Raw genomic sequence first — 26,535 nt, 5'->3', positions numbered from 1 at the left:
ACCAGGCCAGTTACGCAGGAGTAATTTTATAGTGCCCAAATGTGGGCGCGATACATAAGTGCACTCTGCGGGAAGCGCGGGAAGGGAAGAAGAAGCGGGAACTCTCTGTCCTTTTCCGATACATAACGTATCTGCATACCAAATATCATCAAATCAAATCAACAAACGATTTGATTTGATTTGAAATTTCCGAGACAAAAAGGATCCTATGGCCTTTTCCGGGACTCAAAGTATCTCCATACTAAGTTTCATCAAAATCTGTTCAGCGGTTTAGGCGCAAAATAGGAAATTGTTTAACGCGGTAACCGTACATTTTTCAAGACACTAATTATATTATGTCCTTTCACGAGAGTCAAAGTATGTGCACACCAATTTTCATCAAAATCGGTTCAGTGGTTTAGGCGCAAATAATTTTTGTTTATCATACGGGTACCGTACCTTTTTCCCGGATGTAAAGTATCCTATGTCCTTTCCCGAGACATAACGTATCTGTATACCAAATATCATCGAAATCCACGAAGCCGGTAGCGGTATAAGCTGAAATAATTTTTATTTAAGTAATGACTGGGAACCGTACATTTTTTTTATAAAAAGGACCCTATGTCCTTTCCCGGGACTCAAAGTATCTCCATACCAAATTTCAGAAGAATCAGTTCAGCGGTTTGGGCGTGACAAGGTAATTTTATAACATTTTGTTAAAATTAAAGCACTTAAATTTGTATTGAAAGCATATGTGAAATAGCACAAAGGACATTAATGCTATGTAATAAGCCCTATAGCAATATTGCATTAACCATTTTTATACGTTTTCTCTTAAAACTGAATGTAAAATTAAAATGTTTTTTCATAATCATAATCTACGCATTTCAACAAAAAAAATGATACCGCACAATAACATTTTTTTGCTTAAAATAAGCAGAAAATAAAGGTTATTCCAAAAAAACTTAAAACACCGATTACTCAAAACTAGTCCGATGTGGGATGACACACCAATGCTTAACAGCATCCAATTGTGGGTTTCGCCACAAATTTATATTTCATTTTATAATGCATATCCATACTAATTTTATAAATGTGAAAGTGTGTCTGTCTGTCTGTTACCTCTACACGCCAAAGCCGCTGAACCGATTTTAATAAAATTTGCCATGGAGATACTTTGAGTGCCGGGAAAGGACATAGGATACTTTTTGTCCCGGAAAAATGTACGGTTCCCGCGCGATAAACGAGTTTTGGCGCAACGGAGTTGCGGGCGTCATCTAGTAAGGAATATTACGCAAAGGTTCTAGCAAAGGTCACTACTAGCACATACAGTTAAAACATTCGACCAAAATCCAGAAAACCGGCGTGAAACAGCGCTTGCGCTGTGTTTCGCCGAGTGAGTGAGTTTACCGGAGGCCCCTCTCCTATTCCCTTCCTTTCCCTACCCTCCCCTATTACCCTATTCCCTCTTAAAAGGCTGGCAACGCGCCTGCAGCTCTTCTGATGCTGCGAGTGTCCATGGGCGACGGAAGTTGCTTTCCATCAGGTGACCCGTTTGCTCGTTTGCCCCCTTATTTCATTAAAAAAAAATTCGACATGTTTAACACGTCATATCAAAATATTGACAGATACGTCGTCAAACGTCGAACAGAACTTTGTGTTTACTATCCATGCTGGTGCTGCATCTTGCATGAAAACATTGTAGTAATAATATTATTAATATATTATCCTATTACTGCTTAGTTGCGTATCTATCTGTCTGTCACCTTACACCAGTGTTGCCAGACGGCCAACTCGGTTTCTCCCCAAGTGTTCCCCGAAATCCCCCCAAAATTCGGGATTTCAAGAAAAATCCCCCCACAAATTATAAAAGAAAATTTTTGTTCATTATGAATGGGAATTTCACAAATGGATACGATGAATGTACACTATTTCTGCAATAGCGGCCAATCTTTATAGAATCAGCATCTTCGCGAGCTCCTTGATCATTTTTATGGTTCCGTAAGTCTTAACCAAAGGGTGAAAACGGGCCCATAGTACTTAGATTTCGCCATCTGTTCCCAGATTTTTTCCTCCAACAATCCCCCCAAAAAATTGTTCCCCCCAATTTTCCCCCCCAATTTTCCCCCCCAATTTTCCCCCCCAATTTTCCCCCCATCACCTAAAAAATCCCCCAAATTTGGGGGGATTCCCCCCAATCACTGCCTTACACATGGGGGTGGTGAATTAAAGCGCATAACAGATTTCGAAAAAAAAGTAAAGGAAGAGTAACTAAATGTGTCAAAAAAATTGTCTACGATTCTGTAAAATGTGACCCGAATACAATATGCATACTTTGTGCATGTATTCGGTACACAATTTTGTGTAAATACAGAAGTGACAATTAATGTCAACGGCTTTATTTAGTGAGTGTAAGACGTCAGTGTTTCGTTGCTATTGCCATATTTTAGTGTGCGAAAAGGAACCAAATTCAAATCGGTTGAAGTATGAGACTTACGTTTCCTTAGTTTTTATTATTGGTAGGTTTTTATCATGTAAGTTTATAAATTCTCGCATAATAAACAAATGTCTATTTGGTTGCGGGCAGTCTCTAGTGTGAATATGGCTTATATCATGTACATGCCTCAGCGGTTATCAAGGACAGTATACTAGTCGTAAGTGTCCAATATGGGTGAAGCTATCGCCTTAACTAGGCTTACGGAATAGGCTGGATTTTCTGAATAATATTCAAAATTATAGTCTAGGGCCTAGACAATTCAGAATAGGCTAGTGTCTCAGTACAGTTTAATTTTACAGCTTTTAACGTAACAGTTAAATATCAAAGATGCTCGCGGCATTCACGTGTAATGTAACATTATAGATTCGACTTTGAGCATTACATTACAATACTATCTCCCTGACTGACGAGCATTCGCGTGTAATGTAACATTCGACTTTGAACATTCCATAGATAGTTGATGTTACAAGTTGTATCAAGATATTACACATTGTATCATCACAAGGTGCGCATTGCAATGCTCCACCCTGTAACGTTACATTACAAGCGAATGCTCCCGGTGATTATCGTATTGTTTTAAGAAATAAATTTTCATTCTTAAGGAATAGGGTAGGGAATTGGGCCTCCGTTAAACTGACTCACGCACTCGGCGAAACACAGCGCAAGCGCTGTTTCACGCCGGCTTTCTGTGAGAACGTGGTATCTCTCCGGTCGAGCCGGCCCATTCGTGCCGAAGCATGGCTCTTCTACGTATAATATTATTATTTCTTAATAGCTATGAATTCGTATACTGAGGCCAAATTATCAAACACTAAATGTCATTTCGATCACTAGCAGTATTAATCGCGCGTGAGGCTCGTCGTGAGATTCTCGCATGCGATCAAACGACATTCGAATCTTGAGGATCGGGAAATGGGATATCGGAAATTCCCCACACCGTATCGACGTCCACATTTCACAGCTAATGTTGTTCTCCGTGATTAAAGCCCGCGGGGATTGTAAGACTCTCAACGTTGCACTTTATTTAGGTAATCTTAATTACTGTTCTAAATCCACTGACCTAATTTATCTCTGACGCGACGAGATTTAAGCTTTAGTTTCGCCGAAACTTCATCAGTTTTTGTTTAGCATCAGCAGTAGTTTGAAATCAAAAACAAAAGACACCTTAAAATTTAAAATATTAACTGTCAAGGATGCATGTCAACGTATTGCTATTAAAGAAAAGTGAAAATAAAATTTTAACGATTTCGGAAGTTTCTGATCATGTAAGTACATCCATACTAATATTACAAAATATGCGAAACTGTCTGTCTGTCTGTCTCATCACGCCCAAACCGATGAACCGATTTTGATGAAATTTGGTATGGAGTTACTTTGAGTCACGGGAAAGAAACTTTTAAAATGTACAGTTCCCTCGCGATAAACGAATTATGGAGCAACGGAGTCGCGGGCGTCATCTAGTCGAATTTAATAAAATAATATATGACACATACTATACGTAGGTACATATTAGTAGTGACTACTTGACTAGAGCCCGAGCTCCTGGCCATTATGCCGAAACTTTTTCGTTTTCGCTTCGTTATAGAATCGCCGAACAAAATGTAAGGAATTGACATTAGACGAGTCGAACGTCAACGTCATGTTAACGAACGCTTATGTCAATTCCATACATTTTCATCGGCGATTCTATAACGAAGCGAAAACGAAAAAATTTAGCTCACCATTCTTTATTTGTTGTAGCAGTTTAGAAATACTGTGTAGCTGTTTAGAAGTACTATAAAGGCGCCCCCCCTTCGGAGATACGGTAATTTACCGTTTTTAAAGTCTTGTTGACTCATAATTGAAAAGCTACAAAATTATAATAAAAGTACAGCAATAATCGTCAGTATATGAACGTTCCTTTCATAGTTATTAATTTCCTATTTTTGTTTTTATACCTACTCATGATATCAGCTTCCAAAGTACCTAATACCAATTTATTTAAATTCAAGCATACATTCAATATCTCCCTAGTATTTAAAATTTACGGTTATTTGAAACACACGCCAATAGATCGACAATTTCATTAACTCAGTACATACTGGACGTTTGATTTTTTTAGGTAAATTTTGAATTAAGATAAGTTAAAAAGAAATAGGATTTTGGCGCGATCTTGGCAACGCAGCAAATGTATGGTCGTTTGCTCAGGGGATGGCCTTAATGTAACTAAATTATTATAAAATTTGAAAAAAAGAATGATGATCTACCGCTTAGGTGGTAGATTATCATTCTTGTGACCATTTTTTTACAACTTTTACATAGGTAAAAGTTGTAAAACAATGGTCACATCCTTTGGGTTTTCGGCGTTTGACAAAACCGAAATTCAAAGTTTAATCAAACAAGTTCCAGCCGCAGCGGATCAATATCCGTAATTAGCAGGCCAGTTCGTAACTGTCGAGAGCGGTCCGGCGTCGTTCTTTTTTACAGATGTCGTTACGCCGTGATAGTGATGTGAGATTGTCAATTTTTTTATCGATAAAAACGTAAAATGTATAATGTGTCCCGACACGAGTGAAAAAAATTACCTGGGAAAAAATAAAAAGGGCTAACATAACATTAAAGTCACACTGCTGTAGGGTCTCATTGTACTATATGTAAACAATAATATATACTATAAAACAAAAAACGTCGTATTTACCTCTACAGGGTGTAACAAAAATAAGTGATAATACTTTAGGGTGTGTGCGTGTTCCTTGTAGAGAGTTCACTGTGAAAGTAGCAGCGCTGAAAGACCAAATTTTTTTCAGTTTTCTAACATGGGGAAACTCGTCAAGCTCGGGCCCTTGCCCATACAAAAGTGTACATTTTTTTTCATCTTTCAGCGCTGCTACTTTCACAGTGAACTCTCTAACAAGGAACACGTACACACCCTAAAGTATTATCACTTATTTTTGTTACACACTGTATATTATTCATTATTTATATTTAATAATTAAAATTAATCAGTAACAATGTCACACTCATTAATTTGTAATGTACCTCTTTCTTAATGGAAAGTGTGGTTTAGAGACTATATAAGAAAACCTCATTTTTTATAATGTTATAGTCCTAAGAAAGACACTTTATTATGATTAATACATTTCCAAGAATTGAGGAATTCTCGGAAACTTATTAATCTCGTTCAATCAAGGAGACCCCAATTTCTCAAATCGTATTAGAATTTAGAATGCATCTTAGAATTCCGAATAATTCCGACGTTTGACGTTAATACCACAATTGATATACGTCTATCAAATGTCACTGTCACATAATAAATGTACTCCTCTCTACACTTTCAATCTTGATTGTGATAAGTTCGCCTCCGCTAGACAGCTTCCGAGAAGTCAGTCTAGTATTAAAACTTGGTTAGAATATCAAAGTTACAGATAAAATTTAGATTTTAAATGGAATTGGAAATGTTTATTTTCTTCTTGAAAACGTACCTCAGCTATGAAAAATTGGTGTTATTTTAAAAACTAGAGGAACGTTAATTTTATGTTTATCACAGTTTACAAAATATAATTTTATATATTATTATTATGTCTGTCGATTTACCTGTCCATATTTTCTCAAGAAATTCAAATTTTTCAAAGTTATATATACTTAATAAGAATTATATTCTCCTAAAATAATAATCCGATGGTGTAATAATGATTAATATATTACAGTTTTTATGAATCAGTTTTCTTTTCTTGCAGACATACAAAATAATAAATTGTTGAACAATATTTAAAATAATTAAATTTAGCATTTATAACGATTCATGTTATTGAAAGATTGTAGGCAAAATTCTTAAATCGATAATCAATTATTTTCCCCTCCCTTAAGTTCAGTAGCCTCACTATGAACTTTTTTGATCAATTGACTTTTTTCTTCTAAGTGATATAAAACTATAATTTTGTTTCAAAATCTTTCGTCTCAGTTATTAGCTATTTTAAATAAAAATTTATTGAAGCTCGAGCAGTCCTTAAAATGACTTTTCTCTATGTTCATTTGCTCTTTCAATTATATTTAACCCTTAAGTAACATCGTGGTGTAAATTTTAACACCACTCACATAAAAACTACATTTTTTTTCTATTGAAAGTAAATTTAATTCTTTTTAGGTGTTCTTAGTATAGCGCAAATTTTGAAAGGTACACGGGTCTCGTAGTAAGAGTAAAAGTCATCCGTTTGAGCTGTACAAACCTATGGCTGAAACCTAGTTAAACGTTCACAAAATATGGACAACACACGTAACTAACCGCACCTAATCCCCGACACTTAAGCCTCCGTCCACTGAACACAAACACACTCCTTGCCAGCTACACTAATGTCTCAATCCAGATTTAATCCAAAATAAATCCTAGCTGCAGTAATTAAAGTCGAATTTTGAACAGCTTAGAATTCGTTGCATACTCGGGTTGAAACTTTGAAGACACAAATTCTACTTTATCACGTTTATTTATGGTTCGTTTTCGCTTGTGGCGTGCGTGCATTAGCGACACTAATTGTTCCTTCGCTATTAAGATGTGATCCGTGGGACATTAACCTCCATTTTGTATTTGCATTCACACTAGCCTGTTTTGGTGACGCTTAGAGTTAATTAAGATCTATCCTGAGAGTTATCAGCTCACTGTTGCTTAATGAATGGGGAAAATGGAAGCCGATATCTAGTATGATGAGAAGACGAATCTTCAGTGAGGAGTTTAGTTTAGAGAAAATTAAATGCATCTTGCATATTTTGATTTCCGACTCCTTTTTAACTGTTTTCCAAAAAGGAGGAGGTTCCTCAATTCGACCGTTCCGTCTGGCATCAGACAGTATCTTAACTACCTAAAAGATAAAATATTCCCAACTTTTCATTAAGTAATTTCTAAGATAAAATAAAATTCCCTAGCTTTTTTTTTAAGAAACAATTAATCTTGTAGATATGCGAACATTCGGTGATTAACTTTTAATTGTGTACGTGAGAACGCTAAATTTCTTCGAATGCTGCAAAATTTACTTTCTTATTTAGAAGTAAGATATTCAGACTACGCATAGAGCTTGAATCGTTTAGATATGATGCAATATAAATAAGCCAATATTATTTATTGGCTTATTTAAATTGCATCATATCGCTTCGTCGCATGATTTTATATTGAAATTTGAACTGACACTGCTTGCAACGTTTTTGTTTAATATTTGACCGTACCGTGGGAGAGCCATGCTTCGGCAAGAATGGGCCGGCTCAACCGGAGAAATACCACGGGCTCACAGAAAACCGGCGTGAAACAGCGCCTGCGCTGTGTTTCGCCGAGTGAGTGAGTTTACCGGAGGCCCAATCCCCTACCCTATTCTTTTTTTTTTGCCTCCTTATTTTATTAAAAAAAATATTTTAATTCCGCCTAATTCGAGTCAGATTTGTCTTGAGAATGGGAAAAGGTTTTTTTCTCCGGCAGAACGTGGAAGAGAAAAAATTTAACACGAGTTCAACTACGAGCAACATCTAGTTTAAAATGGCGACAAAATCATTATGGTACAAAATAATAGACGATTTGTTTACTCTCCATGGTCCTTCCTATTTAACTCAGAAGCCTGTTAATCACATTTTACAATCAAACAAATAAACTAACAATTTTTAAATCTTTTTAACATTCGCAATGATTCCTATTCTACCATTTCAAGTCTATGGCCGACGTAAATAAACGCCAGCATAAATGTTACTTTTAATTAGATTGCATCGTTTTGTTTCGTACGAATTTACTCATGATTAAATTCCTCGACTTGACTCCAAGTTCACCTTCCTTCTTAAATTCGCTATCGAGAATGCACCTTAACTAATAATTAGTTAAGGTGCATTCTATTAATTACATAATTATGTGTAACTTGAAATTTAATTTAAAATAATCAAAAGAAAATTGAGAGTGATGAAGAAACAATTTTTATTGAATTATATTTTAGTATAATTTAACGAAATAAAATTTCGTGATCGATTTTTTAATTTGAAATTTGTCGATATACATTTTTGGAGATACAAAATTTATTCAGTATGTCAAAATTATATTAAGAAAGCAATTAAGTGTCAGACAGTAAGAAATATATATGTCGCAGGGAAAAGAAGATATCAGGGATATCCCGAAATCCCTAGGGATATCACAAAATCGCGGTAGATACCGAATATTCTTGTTTCTTACGTCTTCTTACTAAACAAATCTAGTGATATGTCATTTCACTAAACTAAATCTAGTGAAATGTCAGAAAAGCGGATACCGCCGAATAAAAATCGAGCTACGCATTTCTCTCGCTCGCTCTAATACCCTATCACTATCTTATGGGGGCGACTAACCCTAAATTGACGATTTTATAATTCATTTTTATACTTGAAAATAAGCCCCGAATTGTTTCATTTTGTAGACATAGATACTACATTATATTTCCGAGAATCAGACCTAGCAAAAACACGATATCTTAAAATTTTCTCGATCACAAAGATGCATCTAATTTTCACGAATTTTTCACATATTGCCATAACCGTGGAATAAACTAAGTTAATATTTTAACACATTGTATAAAATTCTATCATTGAGGAACTGACCTAGCGGATTTTTTAAATGTTACATATTTATCGAGTTATTAGGAAAAAAATAAATATTTTTATTTAAATGAATCCGCGTCGTCCTTTTTCACCTGGCATATGAAAGACGGGCGTGAGTGTGAAGAGAGAAGGACGATTTTTTGCGTTAGTCGCCCTCTTAACGCGAATGGGGCATTATCAGCGTGAAGGGATCTTATTATCGGTATTGAGTTATTAATATGCCCATAATATACATTTAACAGGCTATCGAACGATGCAAGTAACTTGCGCGTAAGTCTGGAAAATATTAAAAAATGTTAAAACTCGAGAGTCGTAAAAGGTGATATTTAGAAAATCGCATTGAAACTTAACGTACACGTAATAATTTAACGACTAAAATCACACGAGCCGCGCCAGCTCGAGCGACGCATTTGTTTCACTCCCACTAGTGCCCGTGTGGGTATTAGAGCGAGCGAGAGAAATGCGTAGCTCGATTTTTATTCGGCGGTATCCGCTTTTCTGACATTTCACTAGATTTAGTTTAGTGAAATGACATATCACTAGATTTGTTTAGTAAGAAGACGTAAGAAACAAGAATATTCGGTATCTACCGCGATTTCGTGATATCCCTAGGGATTTCGGGATATCCCTGATATCTTCTTTTCCCTGCGACATATCGAAGGATATATATCCTTCGATCGTGGATTCTTGGAAATCTATTGTTATTCTATTGTGTCTCGTGTGCTTATGGGGCTTGATGGGTTAAACTGAATCCCAAGGAATAATAATTATTTAGAACTTACATATTCATATGCATTAAATCCAAAGAATTCATATTCACGCGTGATTCCGAAACATTGTGTCCGCAATGGAACTGAGTTTGAAATAATTTTACATTTCTATTCATACAACCATTCTCACTCACCCATTCAACCACACCTAGGCGTGTTTGCACCGTATTGCATAAAATCTATAATTTAATAGAAGCCTTGCATAGAATTATGTTGTAGTGTGGTGGAGAATAGAATTTCATTGTAATTATACTGAAGAGAGATTTAATTAAATTGTTGTATCTCCTTGTCGTTATATAACAGCTTTATTTAACAGTTAGAAAAACAATTCGAAAAGTATATTTAAATTAAAATTTAGGTACAGAAGAAAAAAACTTATGTTACTATATCAGTAAAACAATCATCACTTGTCGCTCATCCCTCATCACCTATCACTTATTGCTCATCACCCATCACCCATACCTCATCTTTTTACTAAAAGCTGTCACTTATCGCTGATCGCCTATCGCTTTTCGCTCATCGCTTGTCGCTCGAAGCCACCTACGGTTCATCGCTTCATCACTTATTGCTCATCACCATCACCCATACCTCATCATCATCGCTGATTACCTATCGCTTTTCGCTCATCGTTTGTCGCTCAAAGCCACCCATCGTTCATCGCTCATCACCTGTAACTTATTGCTCATCACTTAACGCTCATCGCTCATCGCTTACCGGTCATCGCTCATCACCTATCGCTCTTCGCTCATCGCGCACTCTTATCACTCGCGTGCGTCATTGTCCCGCCGGGGGACGTATTGTTCAACTTTGATTTACGGCCTCGGTGAAAACTCCGATCTTAGATTATACGGAGCGGATCCCTTCACCTTTGATATGTTTGACACAGTTCCCGCTATCTGTTGGGTAAGTGCCATAACAGAAAGTTTTACGGTAAATATCGCTGTATTTTTTGATATAAGGTGGCTTTTGAATGTTTATGTTTTCAAGTTTTGGGAGTTAACGTAGCTTATTTCAAATCTTACTGTCAAAATTGTGGAAAATTGTAGGAAGTAAATCTTATATCTTTAAACGAGCAATTCTTGTATATATATAATTGGAATCTCGGAATCGGCTCCAACGATTTTCATGAAATTTTGTATATAGGGGGTTTAGGGGGCGATAAATCGATCTAGCTAGGCATTATTTTTAGAAAATATCATTTTATTCGTGTTTTATCGAATACCGAGCTAAGCTCGGTCAAATAACTAGTATTAATTATACTAAGAACTCTATGTATGGCTGTTATTTATAGTATAGCACAGTAAAAATCTGTTACTGTTACGACTTAGGGTTGATTCAGACCGCAACGCGACGCGTAGATGCATTTCTAAATTTGTATGGATTTTACAGATTCGCAAGACGTCTCAGGCAATTGAAATCTAACAAATCCATACAAATTTGTGTTGCGCCGTACCACACCTCGCCTCGTTGCGTTGCGGTCTGAATTGACCTTTAGGGTGAGGCCAAACGAGCTAATTTGTGAGTCGCAGAATTTCGGCTGGTAGAAATTCTGCTGCATTTAGTTTCATACAAAAGTCCTGTCTGATTCACACGAGCGTAATTTTGTGAGTCATGATTTGTATGAAAATATATTTACGCGACCGAAATTCTGCGACTCACAACTCACAAGTTACGCTCGTTTGGCATCCTTAAAGGGGTGACAGACGTGCGAGTAAGTACGCGGACTTATGGCTCGATGATCTTAATCGCCTGTGTCTCAGCAAAGTTAAGACCCGCGAGTCGCGAGCCACGGACCGCGAGCCGCGAGTCTGGGGGCATGGCAATCCAGTGTGAGCGATTCTCGTGTCACCGACGCAAACCGAGTAAGTTCGCGAACATAAAACCCGCGTACTTTAAATTCGTACGTCTGTCAGCCCCCGTAGACAAGTGGCAAAACGCTAACGCGAACGCTAACGCTAGCGCTACAAAATGTATGGATTTGACATTAGTAATCGCATACATTTTGTAGCGTTATCGTTAGCGTTAGCGCTTTGCCACTTATTTACAGGCCCAGGCACCTTATACTATAATAGCGCTTTGAACTACGTAGCCCCGCTACGCGCTACGCGCTTTCGTAGCAATCGCTACGGCATAGCCATTTCGTAGAGCTTAAAATAGTTCGTACTCCGTAGGGCTCAATATCGTATCGGTGTCGCGGTCGTCTCGTAACATCAAAGAGATCTTAAAACCAATTGTTTTGACTCGTAATAAAAAATTACAATGTAATTAGATAATGCTAAATTTTATTAAGTAGGCTTTATTATTATTATTATTATTATTAATAGCCGATGGTGTCCCACTGCTGGGCAAAGGCCTCCCCTCTCTCCTTCCACATGTCTTTATCCTTTGCTAAATTTTGCCACTCTTTATCAGCAGCGTCTAGTTTATCGCGCCACCTTTTCTTGGGTCTGCCCCTGTTTCGCCGACTGTTCGGTAGCCACTCCGTAACTAGACGTGCCCATCTGTCCGGGTGCATGCGAGCGACGTGCTCTGCCCAGCTCCACTTCAAACTAGCCGCCTTTCTGCCCACGTCCATTAGCTTCGTTTTGGAGCGCAGAGTAGCGTTTCGGATACGATCCGTTCTTTTGGCACCTATAATGCTGCGCTCCATAGCTCTTTGACAAACTCCGAGCCGGGACCTCTGTTGGTCGGTCAAAGACCAAGACTGAGCACCGTAGGTTAGGATGGGCAGGATGCTCATGTCGAAAAGTTTACGTTTTAGGCAGAGTGGAAGGTCTCCTTTCATAAGTTCTTTCATCGACCAAAAACTTTTCCACGCCTTCTCAATTCTTTGGTCTACTTCCTTGTCCTGTCTATTATAAAAAGATGTTATTTGGCCTAAATAAACGTACTCGTCGACATAATATATTTCATACCCATCTATCTCGACCCTGCGTTTCGTGCTGTTAGTCATGATCTTGGTCTTTGATCGATTCATCCGAAGTCCCGCCTCGAGGCTCGCCGTGCTAAGATCTTGTAGCATGGACTGTAAGTTTTGAGCTGACGTGGCAAGCAGAACGATGTCATCGGCGAAGCGGAGGTTTGTTAGCCTCTTCCTGTCAACAACAATACCCTTGTCTCCCCAACCTGTCGAGACTTTCTTGAAAACCTCTTCTAAGGCGCTCGTAAAGAGGCGTGGGGAGATAGGGTCACCCTGCTTGACACCCCGTTCAATTTTAAATCTTGGGCCCGTGGTTTCCAATTTGACGGCGGCTAAGCTATTTCGGTAAGTTTTTTTGATTAAGTCTATATAAGTGGTTTCAATATTTTGATTAATGAGGGCCGAAAAAATATTATTATGAAATAAACTGTCGAATGCTTTGTTGAAATCGATAAAGGCTATGTATGAAGGTAAATTAAATTCATTTGACTTTTCTATTACTTGTTTTAAGTAGGCTTAATACAATTAAATCCCACTAAAACATTAAATTTAAAAGGGAGCCAAGCAAAATATTGCATTGCCATGCAATATATCTATGAAAAAAAGTTTACAGATCACATTCAAGCCAAGCTTTCAACTTATTTTGTAATTTAAATCAACATTCAGTGAATTTATCAATAGTTTTCTTTATTTTATAATTATTATAGTGGGTCGGCAATGAGTACAAGAAAAATAAATATAAAACTTCATAATTATTTGGGGTAGTTCATACTTACACAAAAGTAAAGTGTTTTTTAGTATGTAACGACGCATGTGGACGATGGTACCCAATAAATCCAATCAGTCGCAAATTATTTTGTCTAGTTATTTGTTTTACATTTAATGTTTTGGTGGGATTTCAATTCTTTTTTTAAGGTTTCTTTTCTTTTCGGGGTCACGTTAAAACTTTTCTGTACTTAGCTTAGCACCCATTCTCTATCTCTAGATGTATATTCTAGGTCGTAAAATTAATTGATAATAACAGGTAGGTACTTCTACAAAGTACAAATTCTATGACGATAGCCCAACAACTTTTGAACTTTCAGGAGGTTATTCGTGCACCGATGTTACTTTCGATTGAGTATTACGACCTATCCCGGATTTTTTTTAACCATAATAATTATACTACGCAAACAAGCGATACCGCGATATAAAGGGAGTGCTACACCATCTATCGAGCGAGTATGGACTATGGAGTGTATTTCATTAATATTTTAATCGAATTTAATTATCATAGTTTAATTGTTAACTTCGTTAACACTATTTTTCCTTTTGTACGTAAAATAATTATTATGAAGTCGAAACTCATTTTTAATGTTCTTGCAAAGCCACAAACATAAAAATCTTTTCTTTTATTTAATTAAGTTATATTATACTTTTCAGTTTTTAGGTTCCCTTGCCCAAAGGATGAAAACGGGAGCCTATTCCTAATGAGTCTAGACTTCGCTGTCTGTCTGTCGTCCGTCAGTGTGTCACGAGGCTAGATCTCGAGAACCGCAATAGCTAGATATTTTATTTTTTACAAATTATGTACTTTTGTTGTCGCTATAAAAGCTAATAGTCCAACTAAAATAAAATAAATGATTAATCGGGGTCTCATACAACAAACACGTTTTTTTTTGCCCTTTTTTGCTCTATATCCATAATGGTAAAAGTTAGGTTTTTGAAAATTTCATAAAATACTTAATTGTATTTCAACTTTAATAATAAGTAATAAAAAGTGCATAAACTTGTGATTTAAGGGGGGCTCCCATACAAATTTACTGTACGGAACCACATAGGGTTGTCCAGTCCGACTCGCACTTGGCCAGTTTCATAATTTTTCCTTTCATTGTGGATAACGACCTACCTTGTTGCCAAATTTCAAGGTTCTAAGTCTGCTAGAATTACCTTAGAATTTTGATGATCTGTCAGTCAGTGAGTGACAAAATGTAGTAACTTTGATCATCCGTAACTATTAAACTATATATCGAAATGTTATGTAATTTGGAGGTTAAGCTAGTTTTAATACTTGCTCCTAGTCACCGAAATTCTAAATCCCCAGCTTTGTTAACATCGAGGATAAAGGGGGTGTGAAAAAGCCGCGAACCGCTTTGAAAAAAGTATGCTATGGCCTTTGCTAAAAAGCTTGACTGGAGCACTGCCGTGCTCCCAGATTATTTTCCGTGGTGCTTCCCTCTTTACTCGGACATTAATGTCACGAAAATTTGGCTGTCTCCCGCTTTGCTTGGGGAGGGAAACTGGATTTCTCCTACTCCTCCTACCTTTCTTCTGATTAATTTCATTGCGGGTCCCAAGACAGATTTAGCTTGTCCCTTGGGCATCCCTGAGATCATCTCAAAGGGTTTTCGTGGTTGGTTACCACTGTTGATTCTGGTGACACAGGAGTTGCAGTGGTGGGAATGTGTGGTGGGCCATTTGCCCTTTAAAAAAAATGCTATAATCATCATCGCCATTTTGTCTAAGCATTCAAAGTTATTTTACACGTTGTTTTCAATTCAACTTTTATATACGTTAAACTGGACTTGTATGAATTTATAAACGCGATGTTCAAACTTGTTCGAAGCCCACATATCATTTAAATTGCGTTTTAAATCGTGCTCCTACGGCAGCGGAAACTCAGTCAAGTCAATATAAATAATTGCTTTATTTATAAATAAATATAAATTGTGCAGTAACTTCGTTGTTATTTATTGACTGCCGAATAAAGTTTATTTTAATGTAAATTTTAAAATGCCCATATAATTTAAAATTTATATGAGCAATTAGTGGTCAAAGATAAACGATGAGTATAATATTTCCATACAAAAACTATCTCCATCAAAAAATAATGTTAAAGTTTTACCCCTATATAGGATTATTGGGCTCTTTTTTAATTTTGTTGTATTATTTCTGTCGATGTCATTGCAATTGTATGGTGCTCCAAGGCTTTAGATGAATATGTCAATGTGCGCTGCTGGTAAAGGCGAACTGTCAAAAATGACGTTTTTGTATGATAGAAGCGTTAGTTCCTTTTCTCGCCACGTTACGCGAGTACTCTGTAAATATGACGTAAGGAAGATCTTCGCTATGGTCGGAGCAAGGAATTTATTGGGTCGGAGTCCCTTAGATTGATTTCAGCTGTCATAATAATAATAGACGTCTCCGTTGTCTAGTCGTGAAGAGCGTGGCTCTCAACTCGGAGGTCGTGGATTCGATTCCCGCGTTGGAAACATGTTATTTCCAAGTTTGGTTAAGACAATACAGGCTGATCACCTGATTGTCTGACAAATAAGATGATCCATGCGTCGGATGGGCATGTAAAAAGTCGGTCCTGCGCCTGATCTCTCGCCAGTCGTGTTGCTCGTCCGTCCCACTGGGTTATGAGAGTGAAGGAATAGAGAGTGCTCTTGTGTACTGCGCACACACTTGGGCACTATAAAATTACTTCTACGTACGTGGCCTGGTTTCAATGAAACTGGCCACCGTCACCGAAATCGGGAGTATTATTATTATTATTGTATATTATACCGCTGCTTTTAGGAAACTTTTATAGCAGGACTACACGATATTGATTTGGCGTTTACTGGTCTGCCACAGCCCTTCATAATAATATAGTACAACCGCATAAATTATAGCAACTACAACTGCATATTATTATTATAAGCCTAAACTATCCCATTGCTGGGAAAAGGCCTCACCCAAAGACTTCAATCTGTCTCTCTCCTGCGCCAATGCCAGTCTGGCTGGTATGCCTCCAGCTCATCACTGCATGAAGCATGCTGTCAATTACTTCCAGCTTTTGGAAACTGAAATATCAATATGATCTCAGCCTAAACTTCACATTCAAAGAAGATAAAATCGTTAACGCAGAAACCAACCAACTAAAGCCAACTATATATTAGATCTCTATAAAAATTCCATACCGCGCGACATTTATAGCTGTATTCAGTTATCTATAGAACAAGACGGGCGAGCACATTCCCGAGCTGCACAAAATTTACGCTCGTTTGACGCTGACATAACTGCCGCTGCGGGAAGTGAAACGGGGAGTGAATGATGTACTGGTTCATCATCAGATCCGTGGTGAGGACTTCCATAAGCCACGTGGCAGAGATGGCATTAGTTGTGGATATATTTCCATTCAACGATAGATGTACTTATTAACCGTTAATCCAGGAAGCCAAAATCCATCCAGCCATCACAGTAAGTAATAAACTAAGTGCCAACGACAACGAGGCTATCGTCATTATATATAAGCTCACAGTTTACCTGTTTATGACTCTTATGGAGGTAAGAACGACCACCAACTATTGTTAGCGGATGTCAATGGACAAGCTACATGATATTATATTTATTTATTTAAATCAGTATATTATGTTAGTCACTATATATAATTTTAATAAGTGATTATTATATTTTAAATATTAATAAGTAAGGTACTTGATTTTGACAATTAGTTAGTTATAAATGGGCGGGAGGATTATTTACTTCCGTTATAACTTCCTCTTCTCATATTATCTAAAATATGAGAAGTACATTAATTAATATTTAGAATTATGTAGGTACTTAACTTATTCTTAGCCATTCTTAATTTTAATGTATTTCTTTATGATTTTGCTATATTTGAATTGTCAACGGAAGTTCGTTTCTTTTGTGTAAAATGGTATAAAAGCCAGCCATATTGCATTGATTGATTCATTCTGTAATTAACTTCGAGACATGTAAGGTGAAACTCTGCTCGAATAAATATCGCTCAATGTATAATTCAAGACTTTTAATATTCTCTAACATCTCAGAAGTGGGATTATTTCAAAAATGTCCGGTCCTTATGCTGCGGGACTTGGCAACCGGAGAAGAACGCCCAGACTTGCTCAGACTCTCTGCGATTGACAGCGAAGAAAGTGATTTTTTTTTTCTTTTTTTTTAACATAAACAACAGTGATTGTGATATGTGAACCAGTGATAAAACGACGCAGAATTACTCAAGCTGATGCAGAAGTGATACCAAAGTTTGAACCAGAAGACGACGCTTGTAATGTAGCTACATGGCTGCATAAAATCGACCACCTAGAAGAGGTTTACGGAACAGTACCTACCGATCGACAGTTCATCATGCAAATGCGTTTACGTGGGTCCGCTAGACAATGACTGCCTTGAAGCTATGATGATTCAAACGAAGACTGAAAGCGGGCTGCGGGCCGATGACCAAATATTACCACGATAAGTCTCTCTGCTTAAGAAATGCAACATCCAGGGCGAGCATTCAATATCTTGCGTCATAAGAGGGTTACCGAATGAACTACAAGCCAATGCGAAAGTCTACTTGGAGGAAAGGTGCAAGTGATGGAAAATCGACAGCAGCTCTCCAGCCAAGAATAAACGCTGCTACAATTGTCGAACTTTTCAACGCCTCTGTCATGCGGCGGCTAACTGCTGGTTCGCGAGTACAGCAGGAACAACTCGGCAACCGCAGATTTCAACACAAGTAAGTAACACTTTTTATACTTCAAGTAATATCTTAGTAAATAATAATATTTGCAAAAAAAAAAAATGTGGGTAGGAGCCAATGAACAAGAATAATGAAAATGAAATCTAAAGTTGACTATAAAATAGAGCAAGTGTGTCTTAGTGACCATGTAGAGACTGTTCAACAACTGCCAAGTGACAGACTTAATTATTGGCCAATCAATGATCAACCAGCTTGGTATTAGTTACTACAGCAAATTCTGCCACTTTTACTGAGACTTATAATTTGTTTGACAGTTACAAACAGCTGACAAATATAAGTGATAGATTTTGGTGATAGATATAACTAAAATGTTTTGCTGAAACATGATACAATTTCACCTAAAAATAGTTGCTGTAATATTGATGTAATTGTAGATATCGATCCAAATGAGAAACAATTCAATGGAACAAATCCAGTTTATGTACTATATAATTCCTATATTTGTGTTATATAATTCCTGGAGGAGCTGTCATTTAAAGGTTATAAATATTGATGTAATTGAAATAACTTGGCCTGCAATATACGTTAATTGCCCGGGCTGAAATTATTAATATTATCGACTCGAATACCTCTACTGAAAATATGACTTTATCGATTGAAACACAAATAGCATTGAATCGGGAATTAGAGGGTTTAGGTAAGGTAATTGGTGAAAGTTTAGACAAAAAAAAGATGATGATATTAGATAGACAAAAACATTTATTCACTAGGGATACAAAAGATTTAGGGTACACAGATTTATTACAAATAAAAATAAAAACTAATAAAGTCGTACTTGGTTAGCTCTATAGGATATGTCTTAAAAAGAAAATGCAATAGTTGATGAAAATATTAACGATCTTTTGGAAGCTGTTATCATACGTCGCTCTATATCTGAATATGCTAGTCCAGTGATTCTAGTTAAAAAAAAGGTGAAGGTTACAGGCTGTGCATTGATTACCGAAATTTAAATTCAGACACTCAAAGATACTCATATTGAGGACCAAGTGACAAAATTGTGTGGCTGTGGTTTAGGGGGTATACTAATACAAATACAGCAGGCCGGCACATTTAAACCTACAGCCTATTTTGGTAGTCACATCTAAAGAACGGTTTTACTATAGTTCGAGTTAAAAACATTAGCTGTTGTGGAATCTTCGGAATTTGCAGCGTTATGCACAATCCTTAGCAAAAGATCTTGCTCCTTGTATTGCTCTATGGTGGCTTATCATACAAGATTATGACCTGCAAATTGAGTATCATCCAGGGAATAGAATGAGACATGTAGACGCTCTTAGTAGGAATCCCGGTCACGAAACAGTATACTTACGTCATTAAGGAAACTGATTGGTAACTAACATTTGGATATTAATTTACAAAATATTATTTCTCAGTTAAAGGGATACGAACCGATACCCTGATAATATAGTGATTAATTTTTAGATAATTAAAGAGGATATACTGTTCCGAAAAAACTCAAATGGAGAACGATTTGTTGTTCCCAAATTGGCAAAATATGGCTTATTGCAGAAGTATGACCCCTGACATGAAAGACCATAGAATTAGAACGTATTTTGATATCGTTGTGAATGACACCCTGGGTTCGACATTTTTGGTTTCCTAAAATGACCCGATATAATAAGGAAATTCATCAATTCCTGTATTCAATGTGCTTTCGGTAAGGGTAAGTATGGAAAATCTGGAGGAGAAAATTTACATCCTATAGGAAAAGTACCTGTACCTATGCACACCGTTTATGCCGACCACTTAGGATCATTTGTAAGACTAGGACAGCTGTGTGATCAAATTCATAGTAATATTATTATCTATAAAGGATGGCTGTGTGATCAAATCCTAAAAATCAACACAATAATAATATTATCTATAGGATGGCTGTGTGATCAAATCCATAGTAATATTATTATCTCTTTAGGAGGGCTGTGTGATCAAATCCTAAAATCAACACAATAATATTATTATCTATAGGATGGCTGTGTGATCAAATCCTTAAATCAACATAGAATCTATAGGATGGCTGTGTGATCAAATCCTAAAATCAACACAATAATAATATTATCTATAGGATGGCTGTGTGATCAAATCCATAGTAATATTATTATCTATATAAGATCAAGAATGGCTGTGTGATCAAATCCTAAGATCAACACAATAATATTATCTATAGGATGGCTGTGTGATCAAATCCATAGTAATATTATTATCTATATAGGATGGCTGTGTGATCAAATCCTAAAATCAACACAATAATAATATTATCTATAGGATGGCTGTGTGATCAAATCCATAGTAATATTATTATCTATATAGGATGGCTGTGTGATCAAATCCTAAAATCAACACAATAATAATATTATCTATAGGATGGCTGTGTGATCAAATCCATAGTAATATTATTATCTATATAAGATGGCTGTGTGATCAAATCATAAATTCAACACAATAATATTAGGCTTTAGAGAAACCCAGTCCGCATAATAACATAGACTCAAAGCATATCTTATCCGATACCTTAACCAATTTGCAGAAGACATGCAACTAAAACACTTTCTTAACGCTATAGCTAGTCCCAGATCAAATGTCTAAATATGAAACTGTTTCGGTTGGTCTACTACTTCCTTCCTTTCAGCTTTCGTTTAAACTTATGTTTAGCTATATAAGCTCTAAATTACCAGCTATTCCATCCAGTGGTCCTAGTGACCATACTTCGCAACGACAGGCATTAACTGAATGAAGGGCAACAGCAACACTCCGAATTGATAGATATTATATGACTGTTACGAAAAATAGACAAAACTCACAAGAAATGTAGGAAATATTCAGTCGGTGATCTTGTATTGTGGAAAGGGGGAGCTACTAACGACCCCAATGCCAAAGTGTCCCAAAAATTGAAAAGTAAGAAGTAAGGGGTGAGGTATTAAGGCCTTATAAATCAGTGACTTCTGATACTGCTCAACTAGCGATGCTGAAGTAGACACGGATGATCTAATTGATTGACTTATAATTTTTGTAATAAAACTAATGCGATTAGAGATAGTAATTTAATATGTATCATGTGTACAGAAAACAAATTTTATTGATATTAAATTTTAATTTTGCAATGGTTTTACAAAATCGAATAGGTACTTTTATACAAATTTAATAACTATTTTATAATAATCACACTTTAGCTTTTCTACTTCTATAATCTTAACAATTGATATTAATAAGAAACTGGTTCCGTAGCTGCACCTAAAAGAAAAAAAAAATATTAACATAATTCAAGTCTCTGTGACCAAACAGTTACAAAAATATTAAAAACATAGTCAAAGCATCAGTTCAGTTCTAAATTAAAATAAAGTCTATGTGACTGGTGTCTATGTGACTGGTGTCTATGTGACTGGCGTCTATGTGACTGGCGTCTATGTGACTGGCGTCTATGTGACTGGCGTCTATGTGACTGGCGTCTATGTGACTGGCGTCTACGTGACTGGCGTCTACGTGACTGGCTACGTGACTGAAGTCTACGTGGCGGACGTCTACGTGACCGACGTCTACGTGACGGACGTCTACGTGGCGGACGTCTACGTGGCGGACGTCTACGTGGCGGACGTCTACGTGACCGATGTCTATGTGACCGATGTCTATGTGACCGATGTCTATGTGACCGATGTCTATGTGACCGATGTCTATGTGACCGATGTCTATGTGACCGATGTCTATGTGACCGATGTCTATGTGACCGATGTCTATGTGACCGATGTCTATGTGACCGATGTCTATGTGACCGATGTCTATGTGACCGATGTCTATGTGACCGATGTCTATGTGACCGATGTCTATGTGACCGATGTCTATGTGACCGATGTCTATGTGACCGATGTCTATGTGACCGATGTCTATGTGACCGATGTCTATGTGACCGATGTCTATGTGACCGATGTCTATGTGACCGAGGTCTATGTGACCGAGGTCTACGTGATCGCTGTCTACGTATCCGGTGTCTACGTGTCCGGTGTCTACGTGACCGGTGTCTACGTGACCTACTAAGTCTATGTGACCTTACAAATATTCTAAAATTGAACTAAATTTAATTACTACAATAGTAAAGTTGTCTGCGTGACAAAATATTATGTAACCGATAACAATACAACAAAAATAAAAATGCATAAATTACCTTTAGGCTTCAGAAATGCCACGTGTTGGCTGGAGATGAGATGTGATACTAGTAGATTTTTCTGAGATCAATGTATTATATTTTACTTCTTTTTTACAAAATACTGTTTCGATGTCTTCCGCTGTTTCAGACCACTGGCAGTTCTGGCACTGGTACAGCACAGGGGAGCAAACCATGGGAACGTCGTGGGACACTCCTAATGCAGGATGGCCGAGTGTTAGCGGATGTCAATGGACAAGCTACATGATATTATATTTATTTATTTAAATCAGTATATTATGTTAGTCACTACATATAATTTTAATAAGTGATTATTATATTTTAAATATTAATAAGTAAGGTACTTGATTTTGACAATTAGTTAGTTATAAATGGGCGGGAGGATTATTTACTTCCGTTATAACTTCCTCTTCTCATATTATCTAAAATATGAGAAGTACATTAATTAATATTTAGAATTATGTAGGTACTTAACTTATTCTTAGCCATTCTTAATTTTAATGTATTTCTTTATGATTTTGCTATATTTGAATTGTCAACGGAAGTTCGTTTCTTTTGTGTAAAATGGTATAAAAGCCAGCCATATTGCATTGATTGATTCATTCTGTAATTAACTTCGAGACATGTAAGGTGAAACTCTGCTCGAATAAATATCGCTCAATGTATAATTCAAGACTTTTAATATTCTCTAACACTATATATAATTGGAATCTCGGAATCGGCTCCAACGATTTTCATGAATTTTAGTGTAGAGGGGGTTTCGGGGGCTATAAATCGATCTAGCTAGGAATCATTTTCAGATAATGTCTTTTTATTCGTGTTTTATCGATAATCGATAAACTGAAAAATATGACTCTTCCTGACATCTATTGGCGAATAATAATACTATTTTCTATCATCTACCAGCAGATGGCGTTATTAGTAACACGAAGTCAATGACTGTTTGCTATACCGAGCAAAGCTCGGTCATCCAGGTACTTAATAGTAATGTTATATCAGTTTTGGGTAGGTTTTTGAATACGGGAGTAATATTATAATAAGATATAAATAAGAGTAGATTCAGCTGTTCAGTGCAAAAATAGTAAAAAAAAAATCCTTGCATTTTATTTTACAGAAAAAGAATAGTAACTCCCAGAGAATTTTCAATTTAAAAGCAATGTAGCTGGGAGCGTTCATTTATTAACGCTAATCTAGAGATTTGAAAAGACGTGTATATCAACCCATGCGGAAACTACCCACTGAATTGAGAGGAGTCCCCGTGGATATGCATAACAGTATTCCAGGAGAACTTTACAAAAGGCTCCATGTAATCATTATGGGCTTGCACACTGGAGTGCGATTGCGGTGCGAAAACGCAGGTAAGTGCGGCGCAGTAGATGAGATTATAAGCTTTTGATTTTTTTTTAATGAAATAAGGGGGCAAACGAGCAAACGAGTCACCTGATGGAAAGCAACTTCCGTCGCCCATGGACACTCGCAGCATCAGAAGAGATGCAAGTGCGTTGCCGGCCTTTTAAGAGGGAATAGGTTAATAGAGGAGAGTAGGGAAGGGAAGGGAAGGGAATAGTTGAGGGTAGGGAAGGGAATAGGGTAGGGGTTAGGGGATTGGGCCTCCGGTAAACTCACTCACTCGGCGAAACACAGCGCAAGCGCTGTTTCACGCCGGTTTTCTGTGAGAACGTGGTATTTATCCGGTCGAGCCGGCCCAGTCGTGCCGAAGCATGGCTCTCCCACGTATAAATGGTAAAATTTGATGGTTTGAATACCTTCATCAGTAAATTTTTTGGTATGGGTGTAGTAATTTTATTTAGCTCTAAAGAACATTTCACTCTTATTAACTTACAAAAGACCAAAGTCCAAGTGTACAAAGAATATATGTGCCATGTTACGTTCATAATTGAAGACGTTAGTGAAAGAAGCAGGTAAGTAACAGTTAAAAATTTGCCGGTTTTTTGCATAAATGTAGGGCCGGAAAAAGTATTTGAAAACAAAAAACTGTGGATTTTATGTGCAGCCAGATATATTTTGCCAGATGATGAACGAGGTAATGTTACAAGGTTGGTAAAAAAAGTTGAAAAAATTGTCATTGTCCTTATGTTATAAAATGTTAATTTTTAGATTCCTTCTTACTCACGTCTTTAACTAAGTATAAACAAAATTTTAAGGCAACAAATAATATTATTTCAGCAACGAAACATTTTCAGGTCAAACGCTAGGTACAAGTCTCTTTCATAACACACGAATCTAACTTTAATTTATTCCCACAGGTCTGTCTAAGCATTTATGCGTTTACGTAGTGCAGTGTGAAACCCTAGTTTAGGTAGAGCTATGTAAAGCTACCTAGTACGGATATTGTTTAGATGAACTCATTTTAGTAAGCCTGCGCTGGAATAGAAAACTGAATGGAACAAAGTGTGGAATAGAAAATAAAAATAAAATTTGAAATGTTTATGTACGTGGAGCTAAAAACGCTTAGGCTATTCAAAGTTTTTGTTTTTCAAATATTTTTATTTTTATTTTCGCAATTCGCAAAAATATTGAGGATGGTCCCGTTATAAATTTCGATTGCTTTGTTATTGTTTTTTTGTTAGCATTAAAAGTAATTGCTGCGTATAAAATATATTTTATACGCAATACGGTTATAACCTAGTGTTTAATCTGTGAACTATATTCTATACTAATATAATAAATGCAAAAGTGTGTGTCTATCAGACCTGTCTGTATATCTGCCGGCTGTCGGTCTGTTACCTCTTCTCGGCCAAACCGCTGAATAGATATTGCTCAAATTTGATATGGAGATACTTTGAGTCTCGGTAAAGGACATACAATATTTTTCATTCCGAAAAAATAAACGGATCCCACGCAATAAACGAATAGTGGCGCAACGGAGTTGCGTTTACTTTTAATAATAAGGATGATGACAAGGTCAAAGATTAGCGAATTTCGTTAATAAAATAAAGAAATCACGGTAAAAAATAAGTGTTCCCAAAATTTCAGCTTGATAGCATTTGTATTTTTGTTATGCGCCTTCAAAGTTGGATATTCAAGTCGAATTTTTTTTCCATTAAATTTCCTAATATTTGTATACCAATCGATAACTTATGCAATTAAAGGCAACTTTTGTTATGAAACCACTTTCATAAACACAATATTTAATATACCTGTCGAACAAAGTTGTCTCCCGATGCGTACAAACTACGAAAGACTGACGTCATACTTTCGTAGCACTTTGTATGGAGCGTTTCGGGCAGGTCTTTTTTATGAGATATTTGAATTGTCATATCTTGGTTCATTTTTAAGCTATCAGAGTCATTCTTTCAACGATGTTTCTATTTTTTAAGTGTCTTTAAATTACCGATAAGAAAAAAAAAATAGTCATCATGCCTATTATTAATTTGGAATCACAAAACCATGGATAAATAGTATAGCGAGTATTCCCCAAAAAAAACTTTCTTAACAACTCTCCCATTCGGGAACTTTTGTTCCAAATGAGGGTTCTCCACTTCCGGGTTCTGGGGAATCGCTAAAATTGTTTTTCCATTACCATCATTCATACACACTTTCGGGAATTGGCTGGAGCTGGAGTTTTTATCCAGCTCCCTTGAGCTTCAACAAATCGAAGGCCACTTTAAAATGTAGGCGATTGAAGGAAGAAAAATGTGAAAATTTGTTTAACATTGAGTAGGGTCCTAGCAAAATGTAACGGCAATAGAATTTCGTATGTGGAAACTTTGTCATATCTAGTGTATTTATACGTGGGAGAGCCTTGCTTCGGCACGAATGGGCCGGCTCGACCGGAGAAATACCACGTTGTCACAGACAACCGGCGTGAAACAGCGCTTACGCTGTGTTTCGCCGAGTGAGTGAGTTTACCGGAGGCCCAATCCCCTACCCTATTCCCTTCCCTACCCTCCCCTATTCCCTTCCCTACCCTCCCCTATTCCCTTCTCTAGCGTTTCCCGTAGTTCCACCTCCAGGAGCAGGAACTCCGTTGGGGTTTTAGTGGGTAGTCCCGGGTGCGGATATTACGTCCGCCCCGGGGAGTCCCGAGTCCCACATACCCCAGGCTCCGGGGATGCGTAAATGCATTCCCCCAACGAAAGGTTTCCT

General features: G+C 36.9%; 1 long non-coding RNA gene across 1 annotated transcript; it reads right to left on the bottom strand.

The window, feature by feature from the left end:
- Positions 1-9,551: 9,551 nt before the first annotated feature.
- LOC121729617 lies at positions 9,552-19,001 on the bottom strand. The gene is made up of 3 exons (XR_006035986.1): positions 18,877-19,001; positions 9,987-10,001; positions 9,552-9,561 (listed from the first exon to the last, which is right to left on the bottom strand). It is a non-coding gene; the product is annotated as an uncharacterized LOC121729617 (long non-coding RNA).
- Between the last annotated feature and the right edge of the window lie 7,534 nt (positions 19,002-26,535).

Source organism: Aricia agestis, chromosome 8 (genome assembly GCF_905147365.1).
Source record: "Aricia agestis chromosome 8, ilAriAges1.1, whole genome shotgun sequence".
Lineage (NCBI taxonomy): Eukaryota > Metazoa > Arthropoda > Insecta > Lepidoptera > Lycaenidae > Aricia > Aricia agestis.
This window is presented reverse-complemented; position numbering and strand designations above follow the sequence as displayed.